Source organism: Zootermopsis nevadensis, unplaced genomic scaffold, assembly GCF_977971745.1.
Source record: "Zootermopsis nevadensis isolate Lab colony 2312 unplaced genomic scaffold, Znev_1.0 Znev_ptg000023l, whole genome shotgun sequence".
NCBI lineage: Eukaryota > Metazoa > Arthropoda > Insecta > Blattodea > Termopsidae > Zootermopsis > Zootermopsis nevadensis.
The window spans coordinates 8,179,701-8,198,742 of NW_028259155.1; the positions used below are offsets into that span (position 1 = coordinate 8,179,701).

A 19,042-nucleotide genomic window follows, 5' to 3' on the forward strand; every position below is an offset into this window, starting at 1 on the left:
CTTTGAGATACATCAATAATTTCAAAACTTTACTCATAGGGTTCGCCTTTCAAGAAAGGTACAGAATCATCTGTGACATATGTGACGAAAGTCTGTGCCTTTAGAGTCATAATCGCTTGTCACGTATCTCAGACACGCCTTGCACCCAGCGTCTTATGAAACACGTTATAAAATGTGCATTGAAGAATGTCGTTCCATCTCCACATCCGTACAAAAACAAAAATAAATAAATCCTCATGAAGAACATTTCTGTTGCCTTCCAAAATTTGTAAACACAAAGAATAATAACTATTTCACCAACAGCGGAATATCAGTGACTGGAGTCTGTATCTCAAATGAGATTTGTTTGTCTCCACATCTTATCGATCTTGAGGATCAGAGAAAGATAGGCTGATGAAAACCAGTTCCAGATAAATATCAGTCATAATTAACCCTTTGAAGTCATAGCTCGTCTAAATATTACGTATTCAGTCCTTACCGCGAAGAAAACACTTCACTTCACCATTACAAAGATCAACTGGTTAACCCTTTGAAGTCATAGCTCGTCTAAATATTACGTATTTAAGGTTTCAGTCCGTACCGCGAAGAAAACACTTCACTTCACCATTACAAAGATCAACTGGTTAACCCTTTGAAGTCATAGCTCGTCTAAATATTACATATTTAAGGTTTCAGTCCGTACCGCGAAGAAAACACTACACTGCAACATTACAAAGATCAAATGGTTAACGCTGTTTAAGGAAATAATCGCTGTTTACAGTGAGAATCACGCGAAATGCTCATCAAGTCTCCAAGGTAAGGAATCTTTAGTCAATACACTACAACTCTGAAGATGGAGGCAGTATGTTTTCCGAAACGTTGGTATCTACAGACGAGTCTACACGGCGCCGTGACCCAGAAGATGATCATCTTCACCGCCGTGAAATCTCATATATTTTCACTCAAGTTGACTGATTTTAAGGTACTGCCCACGCATTTGCCTGGTGGGACTGAGGAAAACGATGAAGAAGCTTTCTGATTCATCGAGATTCTTCCCTGTCTTACATCTTTTCCTTTGAGTTACACAAGTAACATGTTTATGTGATGTTAATATCGAAGATACTTCATTGAACCTTGAAAGTTAGTGATTAATAATCGTGTCCCGAGGCTAAAGCTGTTGGAAATCGTCTACTCCAGGGGGTCTGAACCTTTTTCGCTGGCGTACCACTAATTCTAATTTAATACATTAAATGTACCACTAACCAAATGCGTTCAGGTAAAACTTATGTATTTTATTTAGTGTTCTGTCTGACGACAGGTCCATATGAACAGGATCCTTCCATCCTTTTCTCTTCTCGGACTGGGACCTGTTCATATACGTTCTTGGCAGATGATCCAGAAGTGGTTTGCCATTGCCTTCTTCTGTGTGTGAATGGAGTAATTGTTGGAATGCCACGGAGGAAAACTCCGTGTTGCCTAGACCACGGCCTTGCCCAACACAAGTTATAAATTCGGTCACCGCCGGGAATCGAACCCGAGACCCCAGGATTACAAGGCCAGCGTTCTAACCGCTAGACCACCTCATCTTATTATTATTTAGTGTTCTGTCTGAGGACAGGTCCATATGAACAGGATCCTTCCATCCTTTTCTCTTCTCGGACTGGGACCTGTTCATATACGTTCTTGGCAGATGATCCAGAAGTGGTTTGCCATTGCCTTCTTCTGTGTGTGAATGGAGTAATTGTTGGGATGCCACGGAGGAAAACTCCGTGTTGCCTAGACCACGGCCTCGCCCAACACAAGTTATAAATTCTTATATCTTTTGATTATCTTACTTAGTTCGCGTGCCACTAGTGGTACGCTAGCCATAGGTTGAGAAACTCTGGTATACGCAATTACGTCGTTATAAATTTTTATTTGCCGTGAACAAATACAGAAAAATGAAATAAAATCGAAAAAAAAGCATTGATTTTTTAACATAAAAATTTATTTCATAAAACGAAACGAGAACACATTCACATGTAACATATCACTTTTTCTCCTGTGGTAATAAAAGTGATAACCACGGTTTGAGTAGCGGAATAAATTGAACTGTGCTCCAACAGTGGACGGCGAACCACTGGGTAGGAAACATGATGTTAATTTATTCATGCAGGTGGTCTTGTTCATTTTTCGTAGATTTATTTATTTTTTTTAAATTTGTGTTTTCTGAAAGATACACAAACCTTATCGCTGTCATGTGTAAGGCTTCCGAGTGCACGCTGAGGGTAAACGCGAAAGTTCATAAATAAGAATGCAGCTCTGAGTCTTCGGTGCGTGTAGAATCTCAGAAGGCGACGTCACCGAGACGAGTGTGTCTGAATCGGTTTTTATGAAACGTCGAGTTGTGAAGTGCACAGCAGCAAGAAACAGAGTGCATTGTGGTCCTGTCTGCGTGGACCGGAAGTCACATAAAAACTGACGTTTCGCCCTGTGACGTTCAAGTGTCTCTGCAGTTACTCGGACCAAAACGTCGTTTTACGTCACGTGAGGAGAAACAGGTAGCCGATGGTCGCGTTCCGACTACGAGCGACAGGAATGGAGAAGACTGCTCACAATTTTTCCCCGAATCTGAATATTACGATCAAAATAAGTGAGATGGGCTAGGAATATAGCACGCAATGAAAGATTATAAGCGTATAAACAAACTGCTAGACCTAATCACAAATGGAAGTTTTCTATTATAATGAATCATAAATAAATACAATGTCGATTGGCTAAATGAGCGACTGTCAGCTTCTCAATAAATTTCTACGCTGCGTGGAATTAGCCTTTGAATATTAACACAACTTTTATGGACCCTCTTCTTAATGTGTTTAACATTATACAGTCGATCACTCAAAATAATTTGGTCTAAACACTAATTGTAACTGGTAAATGATTTATATCGTCTTCGTGTGCAAATGTTAAAAAGGCATTCTGAATCTACGTTTGAAAAAATTAGTCTTGGCTTCGCTCCGCTGTGGACAGGACAGTTTTGTACATCCCAAGAAAATTGGCACGAGATATAGGGTTTCGATGTACCATCACCCTGTTTCTCTCTCGAAAATTTCCTTTGTAGAAAAATACATCAAGATGGGAATAGCTTACTGTATTATTATTAGTTAACATCTACACCCACACGTAAGAATTGTCGCTGTTGGGATTATCACAACGATAAAGTATCATTGTGCAGGCGCCCCAGAATGCAATTGGTCGTGTAGCGCATATAAATGTTAGGTTAGGTTCCTTCTTGATTTATAGAACGTGGTCATTTTTAGTCGTGTATTGATCAAAGAGGTTGCAAGACAATAACAAGGCTTGAAAAACGTGATCCATAACGGAAAACACATTTTCCATACGCGTTCTCCGAGAATTTTAATAGTTCCTAGCCAAAATAAAAGAATGTTATGCTGACAGGTGTATTATTTTAAATTTAGTGCAATTAGGTTGGTCATGTTGGTATTCCAAGTACAGTCCAAGATGGCGGTTGGAGAGAGCGCTGTTTACAAGCTTCGTGTTCAAAAAGTGTTTACTAGTGTTTCTCGTATGATTTTTCAGGCACAGTTATCAGATTTTACTTTGTTATCAATAAGAATATGCTGTTTTATTGTATTATATTGTTATATTTTCGGTTTAAACTTCTATGTGCCTAATATATTGCTCATCGTGATACAATTACGTCTTCTGTAATCTTTATTGTTAAACATAATAGCGGTAGTGTAAGATAGTGTAATTGCGTCATATTGTGAATATTATCACAATTATTTATTTTAATCCGTCTGATCACAATATTTAAAATTTCTTATAATTAAGATAATAAAATATCATTGATGTTCCATATCGATTGATCGATTTACATTTCGGAACATTTACACAACATGTTTCGGTTTTTATAAAACCATCATCAGGTGTAAAATATATCTAAGAACTTAAAACTCAAACAGAAATCATAATTAAGTTTTAAGTTCTTAGATATATTTTACACCTGATGACGGTTTTATAAAAACCGAAACATGTTGTGTAAATGTTCCGAAATGTAAATCGATCAATCGATATGAAACATCAATGATATTTTATTATCTTAATTATAAGAAATTTTAAATAAAAAATATATTGTGATCAGACGGATTAAAATAAATAATTGTTATAATATCGGTATATGACAATAGTAAAAATAAATTAATTTACAAAAGGCTTTAGCTTAATAATAAAAACTGTGGATATCTTGATAATATTTATTCTTCTATATGCTGCATATGTAATGATTCAGAGGTTACTTTTAATGCGTTAAACCAATACAAATTTATACTTTTTTCAGTTTAGAAGAGTCTCCTTTTGTCCTGATAGTTCTTAAACACATTTATTAACAAAAATAACTTTTAGAAAGCTAATTAAAAATGGTACAAATCATTGACATCTGATGCATTGTATGATCTGAAGTTTTCATTTCGACTGAATTTAATAAATTCTTCTCGTCTAAGGTGTTTTATGGAGATAACCCAAACTTTTCGAGAAACAATCGAAGATTGAGACGATATATTGTGATACTCTTGCGGATATTTTGAATTAAAAAACGTAAAAATTGATACACAGAAAATAGTTCGTAAAACTTCCTTCATAAAAGAGTTTTAGTACTCAACCAGGAGCGAGGGTTTATCGGATCTAATCGTCGGTCTCCTCTGGAATGAGCTATGTATAACTAACAGTGAAGAAATAGATTCTGCTAAATTTAACCCTCTCAAGAGCTGATCTTCCCAACAATACAGAATTAGTTGGATGCCGAGAGTAAGAAAGATTTGCCGCTGACTTCATAGGCTAATGTCTTTAACACATGCCACAGAAACGTGAGATTTCTTTAAAATATTTTTTGTGTGTCCTTGGTTTTAAATTACATTTTCAAGACTTGTTCACTTTTTTCAAAATAAAAAAAAATCCCCGAATAAATATACGATCGATATATTTATTTGTATTGAGATAACATAATAACGATAATTTTGGAGAAGAATTATCTCAGCTGATCACGAAATCATGTGCTTCTAAGGAACTGAAAATTTTACTTCCGTGTTAAGAGATTCCCACGCCTCGACGCTATCCCGAGCCATTTGAATCCCAAACCACACCCCCTACACGGTTTTCGCCGAAAACCCTTTTAATTTTTATTTTCCCATTCATTCCTGATTCCTAAAGTGATCTTTAACTGTTAGGTTTCAGACCAAAATTTTGTTAGCGTTTCATGTTTCTCCCATGCCTTCTACATGCTCTGTTCTCGTTCCTTTAATTTAATCTCCCGAGTGAAATTTAATGAAGCTTACAGACTGAGAGACGAACTTCTTAATGAAATTTCAAAATCCTCTTTTTTTGGTTTAGTATACTTTATCCACTCCTAATATCACAGAAAATGATAGTCACTCTTAATTGGACGAGTGAGTCCATAGAGCGATTCGAAAATAATAAAATAGAAATAAGTTCTGTGGTGGAGTTTAGGGATCGTGTAGGAAGTCCCTATGTCTGTCTGTCTGTAGTCTGGTATAAATTACGGGAACTTATCTCCCTGATGATGGAGGCGGTAAGCGTCTTTGAAACGTCAATAAACTTCTGCCAGACTACACGGCGTAACAACCTAGAAAGAGGTTTGAATTTTTTGTTATTATTTAACATGAGACAGAATGTGTTTTGTTCTTATCAGACATTTTAATGGCGTGTTTATAATTGTCGTTCTAAATTTATATATTTACATTCAGGCGAATCCACATTCTGCAAGTGCAAGGCGATTTTATTTATAACAAAAATATGGTAACAGGTGCTGCTTGTAGTATATTATATGAAGCTGAGCATATAACACGACCAGAAATTAAAATTCAATGCAAAAAACTCATAATGAGTCTGGAAATCGAGCAAAAAGCAGTACATATAAGATGAGTAGAGACACGGAGAGGAAGACGGGGGTTGAGTCCTAATGAAAAATAATGTAATGTATAACCGAAGGAAAGAGAGAGAGGCGTAAAAAGTGGCTGGAAAATAAAGCGAGCAGCTGTCGCGTTGTGTTGGGGCCGAAGTGTCATGTGTCACACATGTTCCCGCTCAGAGGCGCAGGAAGGAACGGGCTAGAGCCACAGCGCAGTCGACAACTGGCAGTTTCACTGCCTGAGGAAAATATATTCGAACGGGTGTGCCCGTTCGGGGGAGGGGGACTTGTCGTGACGTCACTTACCTGAGGTTACGATGAGTGTGAAATAAGTTGTTTATAGGACGGACATTTACAGTGGTCGGGACAAATCTGTGCGTTCCACGTCCGTCGGAATTAAAAGGGCGAGGTCTGGAACCTTATACTGTCCGCTCTCTTAAGTCCTCCTTCGTTAATGTATTTTGTTTACGTAAATATATGCGTTTGTTTTCCTTCTGTCCGAAAGTTAGCGACAAACAAGATTATTAACCCTCTTAAAGCCCAGTGGTAACTATATGTACCACCTGTTCTAACAATCGATAACTCTTCATTTTATATTTACGTGCTTTGTACGATTGCCACTGTTAATATCGATTATTTCCTTAAGCAGAGTCGATCAGTCGAGCTTTGTAATGGTGAAGTGTAGTGTTTTCTTAGCGGTACGGACTGAATTCTTGGTTAGGTTAGGTTATTTAAGATGTGACCAGTTGAGCTTTGTAATGGTGAAGTGTAGTGTTTTCTTAGCGGTACGGACAGAATTCTTGGTTAGGTTAGGTTATTTAAGATGTGACCAGTTGAACTTTGTAATGGTGAAGTGTAGTGTTTTCTTAGCGGTACGGACAGAATTCTTGGTTAGGTTAGGTTATTTAAGATGTGACCAGTTGAACTTTGTAATGGTGAAGTGTAGTGTTTTCTTAGCGGTACGGACTGAATTCTTGGTTAGGTTAGGTTATTTAAGATGTGACCAGTTGAACTTTGTAATGGTGAAGTGTAGTGTTTTCTTAGCGGTACGGACAGAATTCTTGGTTAGGTTAGGTTATTTAAGATGTGACCAGTTGAACTTTGTAATGGTGAAGTGTAGTGTTTTCTTAGCGGTACGGACTTCTACGAGCGTGTGATTTGTAAACAAACTGCCTGACAGCTGCCTAGTGGTCGGTTTGCATCCGGAAGATAATGCGACCGGCCATCTCGACACAGGTTTTCCCTGGTTTTCCTCTGTCTTCAAGCAAATGCTGAGATGGTTCCCAAGTTGCCACTGCAAGCTTCTCATGCAACCCTCCCGATTTAAACTCGTCAAAATTTACTCCCTTCAACCTATAGCGGATGGCGATAAATTATTTACTTAACTTTCCAAATTATGGCTTCAGCTTTTCTAATAAGCGATTCAAAATTTCGGAATGTGACCATAGACCGCGTAAAGTGAGGCCTGGTGCGGCCAGACCTACGAATACTCGTACGGTGTATTTCTGTTCGTCGGTTTCTCTTGGCTCTAAACCCCGATCGAAGCCTTGGCCTCCTCTAATAATAGAGCAACCGCAGAGCAGCGCAAACCTTTGGTTTGAAAGCGACACAGGACCAGCGCCTGCGACCTAGGAACGTACCTGACCTGCACATGAATTCTACTTTCGCCAATAAGCTGAGGCATTAACGTCGTCTGTCACCCTGAGGGAACAACAGACGAAGGAGATTAAACTGCAGCCAACATTGAGCCCAACTGCAACTTCTGAGAATCTGCAGACGCCAAGGAAGTAAAGACTGAGTCAACACTTGGTTCAAAAATAAGATCAGCGAATCTTGATTTTTTAATTTCTCATAGCGATGTGTACGAAGATGGGTTGTAGCGCTACGTAGTCTGATAGAAGTCAACAGATGTTTAACCCTGATTAACTAACTAACTAGATGGCTTACGGAACCCGAAGGTTCATCACCGAATTCACCAAAGCCCTCCACCGGACCCTGTCCTGGGCCAACAAAATCCAGTCTCCTTCAACTCCTATCTCCCATAGATCCCGCCTGAGATTATCCTCCCATCTACGTCTAGGTCTCCCCAGCGGTCTCTTCCCCTCAGGCTTCCCAAATAGTGGACCCAACCAACCAGATGGCTTACGGAACCCGAAGGTTCATGACCGAATTAACCAAAGCCCTCCACCGGACCCTGTCCTGGGCCAACAAAATCCAGTCTCCTTCAACTCCTATCTCCCATAGATCCTGCCTGACATTATCCTCCCATCTACGTCTAGGTCTCCCCAGAGGTCTCTTCCCCTCAGGTGCACACCTCTTGTCCCATCCATGCGCGCTACATGCCCAGCCCATCTCATTCTTCTCGACTTAATCACCCTGACAATATTGGGGGAGGAGTACAATTTTTAAGCTAATCATTATGCAGTTTTCTCCACGCCCCATCGTCTTCCCTCTTAGGCCCAAATATCCTCCTCAACACCCGATTCTCAAACACCTGCAATCTGTGTTCCTCCCTCTGAGTGAGAGACCATGTTTCGCACCCATACAAAACAACGGGCAAGATTATTGTTTTGTATACTTTAATCTTCAGGTTCTTAGAAATCAGACGGGAAGACAAAATATTTTGAACTGAGAAGTAGCAAGCATTTCCAAAATTTAATCTCCTCCTAACTTCCTCATGAGTGTCATTTTGATTTGTTATTGTTGTTCCCAGATATTTGAACTTTGTAAACCCTTCAAAGGATTTATTAGCCACCCTAAGATAATTTTGCCCACCTGTCTTCTGATGACGAGATACTAACATGTACTTAGTTTTTTCTGAATTTACTTCCAGCCCCACTTGTCTACCAGCCTCTAGTAAAACTTCTGCGTTCCTCTTTATTGTATTTATATCGTCCCCCAATAAATTATCATCATCAGCAAATGCCAATAGCTGATGTGTCCCATTCAATTGCAAACCCTCCTGCCTACCTTGGACCTTCCTGATGGCGTATTCTAGCGCAAAGTTAAAGAGCAAGGGAGACAAAGCATCTCCTTGTTTTAGACCGTTCTTGATGAAGAATGACTCAGATAAATATTTACCTACTCGAATTTTGCTACAGGTTTCATTTAAGCACATTTTATTAGACTCACCAGTTTCTTTGGTACACCAAATTCAAATAGAATCACCATAAACAGTTTTAATGCGTCTTAAACAAATGTGGCATGAGTGTTTAGATTGGATTCAGTTGGCGTGTAATGGGATCCAGGTGTGGATTTTAGTGCTCAGTGCGTAATATTCTGGGAATTTCTTGAGCAGCTGAGCGACTACTAGCTTCCAAAGGAGTACTCTGCTCGATGGATAATTTGTGAGACAGGAAAAGTAACCAATCAGAAGTTTCATGTTATCTGGGTTAATGCTCTCAGTTAATGCATCAGTCCGTCGTTGGCGTGTGATGCCAATAACCCCAAAGGCACATCGGAGGCTCTTCGTTAAAATCAACAGAGAAGAGTTGAAATAAAAAGACGGAGCATGTGCGGTTTCTTCGCTGTACCACCTGTCCGCATTCGTCCACAGGCTGACGCAGTCGGATCGCGCGCCACGACGCCCCCGTTCACCAGCGACGCAACTGTGTGAAGTCGAAGCCCGTCTAAATATTATTTACGAATTCGGCCCGTACCGCGAAGTAAACACCACACTTCACCATTACGAATATCAACTGCTTAACGCTGTTTAAGAGAATAATAGCTTTTGCAATTAGAATCTAAGATTAATAAGAGTTACTGATCATTATAGGAGGTGGGATAATGTCATGATTAATGAATAATGATCCTTAAAGGATGTGGAAGGAAACGGTCTTTCCTAATTGAAGTTATTAACACGGAATTTGCCTGGACGGATTGAGGAAAACCGCTAAAAATTCGTTTTGTCTCCGGGACGAGATTTCTTATCCCGAATATGAAACAGGAGTTCTAATCTCTAGGCCCCTACTTTTTGGTGAGAAAAAAATAAAATAAGAAATCTCCTCGATGTCCAAACTTTTCCCAGTTTTTTTGGTGCGTAAAAATCGGGGTTTCATAAATTAAGGTTATTTATGTAAATGTACAAGGAAACTATAGCCACGGTGGTCTAGCGGTTAGAACGCTGGCCTTGTAATCCTGGGGTCTCGGGTTCGATTCCCGGCGGTGCCCGAATTTATAACTTGTGTTGGGCAAGGCCGTGGTCTAGGCAACACGGAGTTTTCCTCCGTGGCATCCCAACAATTACTCCATTCACACACAGAAGAAGGCAATGGCAAACCACTTCTGGATCATCTGCCAAGAACGTATATGAACAGGTCCCAGTCCGAGAAAAGGATGGAAGGATCCTGTTCATATGGACCTGTCGTCACACAGAACACTAAATAATAATAATAATAATAATAACGAATCAGAAGTCTTCATTGATATGGCGGCCGTTATCCGCTGGGTACAAATTTAATTTTCTTAGAACCAGTTACAGACAGACAGACGTTTCTCTGATAAACAGCTGAAGAAATAAGCTTTTTTACGTTTGCCTTTAAAATGATCTCCAGTAGCACTTGTCTGTTACAGAGATCGGTGTCTTGATTTGACTTTGTTATTAAGAGTTCGCTGTTAATTAAATAAATATTACACGGCAAGTAAATTTTTCCATTGTACAAGACGATTAGAACATTAAAAGGCTTCTGTGTGCCTCAGGTTGTGGACCTCTGGACCAGACGATTTAATTCTGAGTTTCATTTATGCTATTTAACGTAAGTTGTATTTGAATGGCTTTCTTTGCATTGAGATATAATTTATATGAGACCAATATCGACATTTTTTGTGTCCCGTTGTTTTCAACGGGTCTTTCGTCTGAATTATAATTTAAAATTCGTTAGTGAGAACAAACAGAGATTATAAATAACAAGATGTACATCTGAAATAATAAATGTTAAACAGTGTACAGCGAAATGTAAAATATAATTATCAACATTTAAGAATAAATTGATAATTATACGTCGTATTAAAATGTATTAATCGTCATAAAATTTAACACGCAGTTAATATTAATTAATTTTAGGATTGATAGCAACACACCTCTCTTCAAATTCTCTCGTCAGATCCAAAAAAAAAAATGTTCTTCACGATTTACACAGAAATACGTTATGGACCATTTATTACATGAATTATTGTAGCCACTGATTTTAAGATCAACATCGACCCCTGTGATCTCCTTCAACAGTAAGATTTTATAAAAATTGTAACCATAATTTTTTATTTATTACAATGTACACGTGTATGAGAGATAGAATCGTGTAACGTGCAAGAAATTTCGTGTGGCGTAAAAAAGATTCCTTCAACATCTGTCTTTCGTAAAACAGAAAGACTTTAAAAAAACAAAACACAAACGTTTCTTACAAAAAAAAAATACTACTGGATATAACATGCATAGGGCGAAAGTGCTGCCATCTTTCGGGAACAATTTTCTATCGTAAATAATAACGAGGGAGCGTCAGTCGACGTTGAGACAAAAGAGATTTAAAAAAAAACAAGAAAAAGGGAAAATAGATTAGTGGATGGGGTTTTAGCCACGTGTGGGTATATTACAAAAATGGCTCGAGCGTGGAATATCATTTGCACTTCTCTATGTTTAACCACATATTTTACGTGGACACTGTTGTCTGTGTTTGTGGTAACTCCCGCCATTGGCGCTGTTCTTCGAGCTGATAAATACGAAATGTCGGTACTTGAACAAGGGACTTCTACAATGTTTCACACATCGCCACTGCTGGGTAGAAATTTTTCAAAGAACGATCACAAATATTCAAAATATAACGAAACACAATTTTTCATTATTTAAATATATGTTGAAAAGATAACATGTGCTCAGCTTTTCAATTAAATATTTTACGAAAGCCAGATGTTTAGTACAGTTTACTTAACTGCATCCTAAGTCAGATTAATCCAGTCTAAAACCTTACAAATTATTTTATTTTAAAATTAATTTTAATATTGTATTTTTTACCAAATTATAGTCATTATAGGGAACTGTAATGTTTATAAATCACAGGACAAAGATGAAAATAAAATATTCTAAAATGAATAATAACGCACATTTCCGGGATTTAACCTGCTTTTAATAACCAAAGTTCGTACTAATTTCTGAGATGTAATAAATTATAACTCAACTTTGAGTGAGTTCCTGAATTTTGTATGGTAATAAACTGTATGTCTGAATAACGCGGAATCATTTTAAATATTAGTTTTCACTTTGTGATTTATATAACTGATGAAAAACTCGTCTCTTTTCTCCATACAGATACTGCGGCCATTATTAATTAAATAAGGCTAGGACAGTATTCTCGTTCATCCCTTAACGTTTAATTTCATTCTATTTCATTTTATAACAAACATAAATCATCCCTGCCTTAAATTAGTGGACTCTCAATAACATCAGCAGTTGAAACGTCATAATATATAAAAACCATTTTATAAATTTTATTCCCTAAACTCCGTATGCAGTGTGATTTATAGGTGATCAAAACCGATTTTATTTAATGAAAAAAAATTCTAATTCATTAAGCAGTAAACTGATTAAAGCCGTCCCACTAAACCCAATGGTAGTAACGTGGCCAAAACCTAACCTAGCCTGAGATCCATTATAATATTTGTCACACACGTCCTTAACAGCCGATTTTCTTAAAAACCATCAGTCAGGGTTGCGATTTGTTATTATTCCCGCCAAATTCTATGTACCACGTGACTCGAATCTTTCATGGCAAAGTAAGTGATAAAATATTCTGGGACAATCGGTCCGAGGTGAAGTTTAAGATTTTGGAGACATTTAGTACAGCTGAAGATGATGTTTACCTTCGCCCTCTCTCTGTTTACCAGCGAGAATCCAAGTCCCGCGATTCGTCTGATAACAAGAAGACCAAAAGGCGCGTCCTTGTCTGGTATCGAATCCCGATCTCCCAGACCCGCAGCCATCATTACAGCTGTTGGATTGGTCAATCTCAGAATTTCGTCCGCTGTTTTAAAGTGTGAATGAATCTTCTGTGTTCAAAAAAGGGCAGAGACCACTTAAGTTGTCGAGGTCTGTTTCAAATGGAGTACATTACGTAACAGAATTTTATAATAATTTGAGAAATCAAGACTGTAATTGGTTTTTTTTATTTGTAGTGTTCTGTCTGACGACAGGTCCATATGAACAGGATCCTTCCATCCTTTTCTGGGACTGGGACCTGTTCATATACGTTCTTGGCAGATGATCCAGAAGTGGTTTGCCATTGCCTTCTTCTGTGTGTGAATGGAGTAATTGTTGGGATGCCACGGAGGAAAACTCCGTGTTGCCTAGACCACGGCCTTGCCCAACACAAGTTATAAATTCGGGCACCTCCGGGAATTGAACCCGAGACCCCAGGCTTACAAGGCCAGCGTTCTAATATTAAAAAGTTACCTTTAAAATATTAAATCTAAAATTAATTCAGATTTATCTGGCTCAGGAAAGGGGCAAGAAGCCATCCGTCAGACTTTATAACAGGCAGAGAATTTCTCGACGTATAATCTCAATAATGTTTGTGCCCAGCGAAGTTATTGTAAATCTTGGCCTTAAAAGGCACCTCTTCGTATTTTACACAATGTTTAGCGCCTTTTTTTTTTGCTAGATTCGTGTGTTTACGGTTTTAAATACACAAGATATCATCAAGAAGTGTAGCAGGCCCGCAAATCTCTCCCGCTGAGATTTTCTTCCTAATGTGTAACCATTGCCATGTTGTGGGGCGGGGGGCAACTAAACTACGATAATAGACAAACAAAACAAAGAACGAACGCAGAGCGGCAAGTGGTGCACGTGCAGGGCTCGCGCCTCTGAGCAACGGCAGCTGAGCTCAAATCAAAAACGCGACAAAGGATTTCGAGAAAAATCGTCCCTTGTTCTGCAATTAACAGCAGAATTTTTCGGACCCAGGGAAGAGGAAACATGGTTAAAATCAGAAAGGCAGACGGGCAGGGGGAAACAGGGTACGCACAAACAATTTTTGAATAAAATTTCATAAGGGAAACGCGTTTCGGAAACCTCGGCTTAGGCGAAGTATCCACTGACTTCGTGGCCGCCTCCAGTGGAACCTGAAGACTTATCAAGAACACATCATTCCCTTACTTGGGCCAGCTGAAACCAATCCACATCCTCGTATCCTACCCTAGTGGTCAATTTTATTATTGTCCTCCTATTGACGGAGATGAAATTGGTAACGAAGTGTGCCATAGATTTTTCTTACCAATGTTCTGTCTCATTGTTTTGTTGTGTCTTATTGTTTTTGTTGTGTCTTATGTTTTTGTTGTGTCTTATGTTTTGTTGTGTCTTACTGTTTTTGTTGTCTTATGGTTTTGTTGTTTCATGTTTTGTTGTGTCTTATTGTTTTTGTTGTCTTATGTTTTTGTTGTGTCTTATGTTTTGTTGTGTCTAATGGTTTTGTTGTGTCTTATGTTTTGTTGTCTTATGTTTTTGTTGTGTCTTATGTTTTTGTTGTGTCTTATATTTTGTTGTGTCTTATTGTTTTTGTTGTCTTATGTTTTTGTTGTGTCTTATGTTTTTGTTGTGTCTTATATTTTGTTGTGTCTTATTGTTTTTGTTGTGTCTTATGTTTTTGTTGTGTCTTATGTTTTTGTTGTGTCTTATGTTTTGTTGTGTCTTATTGTTTTTGTTGTCTTATGTTTTTGTTGTGTCTTATGTTTTGTTGTGTCTTATTGTTTATGTTGTCTTATGTTTTTTGTGTCTTATTGTTTTGTATATTATTGTAGGACCACTGCCACCATTTAAAAACCCATTTGCAGTTAATAATAAATAATAATAATAATAATAATAATATAATAAAAATATTTAGGGTGGGCAATTCGGACATGGTTCGTGGCTGCCCCGGAAAATGCTTCACTGACAATCGAACATCGCAAACGGTTCTTAATTCAGAGGCTGAGAGGACCAGAGTGGTACTAAAGCCACTCATCCCCGCAGTACCTCTGCAGTGCACAAATCGTGGGAGGTGGACATCACGAGCCCCTGTCACCACCGAGTCTGCGTGTTCCTCGTGCCGCGTGTCCTCCTCGCGCTTCCAGACCATCCATTGTTCTGTGTTTGACGGCGGACTTGTGCAGACTCTTCCTCAAAAACACCATCGGCGACGTAAGACGGACCTCCGGTCCATCCACCTCAAGAATTATTACATCATTTTTCTTTAAATGTACGCAATAAACACACCTTCGTCGCGCACGTGGATTTACGTACACCTTACCTTTTGCCAAACATTTTTTTTATTCTGATCGTATGTAATGCGATGGTGATTCAGCATTCTTAAATGAACACTGTATCAGTCAGTTTCCATTACCAGAATACAAACACAAAGAAACATTTTTCCCTGACATTGTACGAGGTGCGATCGGAAAGTTTCAAGACTGCGCCTATAAAAACCCGTACACTTATCTCAGGTATTAAATTCATCCATCACCCTCGAAGTAGTTTCCCTGGGAGTGAACACAACGATCCCAGCGCCGCTGCCAAGCCTGGAAGCATCCCTGGAAATCTTTCTTTGTCAGCCTGTCAAGCACCATCTGCGATTCTGCCTGAATCTCTTCTATCGTCTCAAATCTCCTTCCCTTTAGCTGAATTTTCATCTTTGGGAAGAGGAAGAAGTCACACGGCGAATAAGGAGGGTGCGGGATGACGGCCATGGTATTTGAGGCCAAAAACTGCCGAACTTTGAGGGCGGTGTGCGCTGGCGCGTTGTCATGATGCGTCGCATGTGGAGTTCTTCCTTTAGAATCAGCTGACAGGTCCCATAGCCTATCCCAACAATGTCGCACAAGTCGTTGATGGTACGACGTCGATCTTCGTGAATGGCCTGCAACATTTTCGGGCGTTGTGCTCGAAGATGGTCGTCCAGAACGCTCGTCATCATCGACAGAGGTTCGGCCATTTTTAAAACGTGAATGCCACACAAAAGTTTGTGCACGACCCATTGCGGACTCCCCAAATGCTTGCTTTAGCATTTCATAGGTTTCCGTAGCCGTTTTGGCGAGTCTTTGGCAAAATTTGATGCACACGCCATTCCGAAATCGCAGGAGGGTCGGTGTAATGCACTACCAAAACGCCCGTAACTAAGAAACAAATGCTAATTCGATTATGCCGGCTGGCACACTGATTCACTATGAATGTAGGCCGCACCCCCTAGCGGCAGAAGCTCGTACTACATCCGGTTCGCCCTCTATTGACACAGTCTTGAAACTTTCCGATCGCACCTCGTATACCACCATGTTTGCGTAAGAATCTTACGAAACAAACAACTTGCACGTATAATTATTTTCACGTAACTACGATATATAGATACCGAAAACTATTAAAAATCACATCAGGAGTACCAACATAAAAAATACCCTGAATTTCCCTATCAAAGAGAGAAATTTATTTTGTACCTTTCCCATAATCCACCTCTGTCAAAATCTTCCTCAATAACCGTAATAAGCTGTTCAGTTGAAACAGCGTCATTAAATAAAGAGGACTCTGCACGTAAATCAGCGCGATAAGGCGTCGTGTCAGCTCGCTCGACCTCTGCTCGAAAACACAGCCATTTTTTGTGCGTGGTTATTCAACCCCTGTGCCGCTGTTTTTCTGCCTAATTCCGTGGTAATGCGGTCTCTCGTCTCCTCATCGCCACTCGGCTCAAGTGGGCGTCAGATTTCACACTTGCTTCTGGTTCAAAGTTCAAAACACCAGAGAGTGGAAAAGGGTCCTCGTTGAAGTATTGGTACGTCCATTTTTTGTGCCCTCGTCATTAAGGAAGGCTTTAAAAAATGTTGGTGTCCCAAGATTCTTTGCTCTCCCAAATGGTGTCCGTGATATTTGATATTTTGGAAGAACGCGTCGTTTGACGAACGCACTGGATTACGGATTGCTTCTTTATCTGTATTACAAATTATTATTATTATTATCTTGGTGTTTTGTTAGACAATAAACTATATTTTCACTGTCATGTAAATTGTGTTCATTCCCAGGCACTAAGGACCTTAGGGCTTATTCGTTTTATTATAATTTTTCCTCCTTAGACAGCCTTGTTGTTTTATATAATGCTTTAATTAGGTCAAAGCTTGAGTATGCCTCGGTTGTCTGGAATAATATTTACACAGACAGATTGTAATAAATTATAAAATATTCAAAGAAAATTTGCCAGTTTTTGCAATTTCCGATTTCTTCAGTTTAATATCACGCGTAAATATGAATTGATTTTAACTACTTTAAATTGTAGAACACTTTATTCCAGACGACGACATCTCGACGCGTTATTTCTTGTTAATGTCTTTAAGGGCAAAATAAATTGCCATTCCATCATGGACGCTGTTGGTTTACGTGTGCCGGCGAGGCAAATAGAGAATTTTCTACTTTTAGTGTGAGCATTGCGCTAAGACATAGTCCTTCCGCGAGGTGCGTCATCGCTGCAAATGACGTATGAAAATCTTTGGACGTATTTCGCATAAGCATTGTCTCCCTTGAGCGAACGTTCTCAATAAGGAAATGATCTAGATAGATCGCCTTGAGAGATGATCTAGCTTGGTTTTTTGTTTTTATTTATATTTCTTCATTTTTTGCTCTGTGTTAATATTGTTTCTATTTTGGGTTTGCCTGTACTTGGCTGTTATATTTAATACTGTACATGTATAAGTTTAGTTAATCTGTTTGCGTAAATTTTTCATCATTATTTAATTATTATTGTATGTATTATCAGTGTTTGCCTGTCATGGGCTCTTTGCTGTTGGCAAACACGTAAATAAATTAATTGAATTATCCCATGTATTCACCACTTTATGGGGTTTTTACTTCCATGTACCCGAGACAGACCTTGTCCCTGAGGTATTTCCGGGATCCATATTGTTTTTTAAAACGTGCCACATGAATTATATAATTTTATTTTATGAAAGCGTCTTTCGAATGTTGTATGAAGATCCCAAGCTGGCGGTCTTCTGCAGTTCCCTGATGTCGTGTTCGCCCGGGATGTTGGCCAAATATTTTCTGAGTGACCCGGAGACAGTTCCCTTCTCTCCTAAAATTATTGGGATTACTTTTCCTTGAACCTTCCACATTCTCTGTATTTCTATGAGAAGGTCCTTCTATTTCAAGATCTTCCGCACTTTTATTATTATTATTATTATTATTATTACTAACTGTAGATGGGTTACACCCAGTGACAGTGTTGCTACAATAAGACACAAAACATAAGACAACAAAAAACAATAAGAAACAACAGAACAACACACCACACTCAAAATAAAACAACTCGTAAGATTACAAAATCATCTAACCTAAAGTAGATGACTTAAAATTAATACCAACTAGACATAGGACAGTAACAGTTATGAACTGATGCTCTCACATTTCATCAGGACCTTCTCTTCACTTATGAAGCCTTCTCATCCTCACCCCGATTTACCCCCCTTTACTCCACCTCATTTATCACTTTCCTAACCTTCTTCCTAAAAGTACTTGGTTTACAGGAGAGAGTCCCTAAAACCTCAGCGGGTAGCTGGTTCCAGAGTTGGATGGTCCTATTTACAAAGGAATATTTCCCGATATCTGTCCTTTGCTTTCTGGTCCTAATTTTCCGAATATGATCGACCCTGCTCAGATAATATGGCCTTTGCCTTCCATGCCCGTTCTCTCGTGTACGCTTTGAAGAGAGCACATATACGCGCTATCTTTCTACGCTGTGCCAGGGTTTCCCAGTTCGAATCGCTCCTATGATATCCAAATTTACATGCTTTCTTTTGCACCCGTTCTAACTCATTTATCTGCCCCTCCCTGTAAGGATCCCAGCACGCCGCCCCATATTCCAGAATCGGACGCACTTTCAGTGTTACTATTCCACCTTTTTGAGAACACGCATTGTAAAATGAAGTGCCTTCCAGGCTTTCTTCACCGTACAATTTACTTGCTCAGCCCAGCTTAAATCGCTGCTTAAGAGAATTCCCAAGTATTTAAAACTGCTCACTTCCGGAATTATTTGGTCCCGTAACAAATAGTTTAGTGGTTCCTACACCCGACTTCTCGTGAAACTAACTGCCTTACTTTTACTTGGGTTAATTTTCATAGCATTTTCAGCCGCCCACTCC

At 39.0% G+C, this 19,042-nt stretch overlaps 1 protein-coding gene across 1 annotated transcript in view; it reads right to left on the reverse strand.

The window, feature by feature from the left end:
- The window catches only part of LOC110831902 (uncharacterized), a 42,994-nt gene that overhangs the window by 17,433 nt on the left and 6,519 nt on the right, over positions 1 to 19,042 (reverse strand). The window lies entirely within an intron of this gene.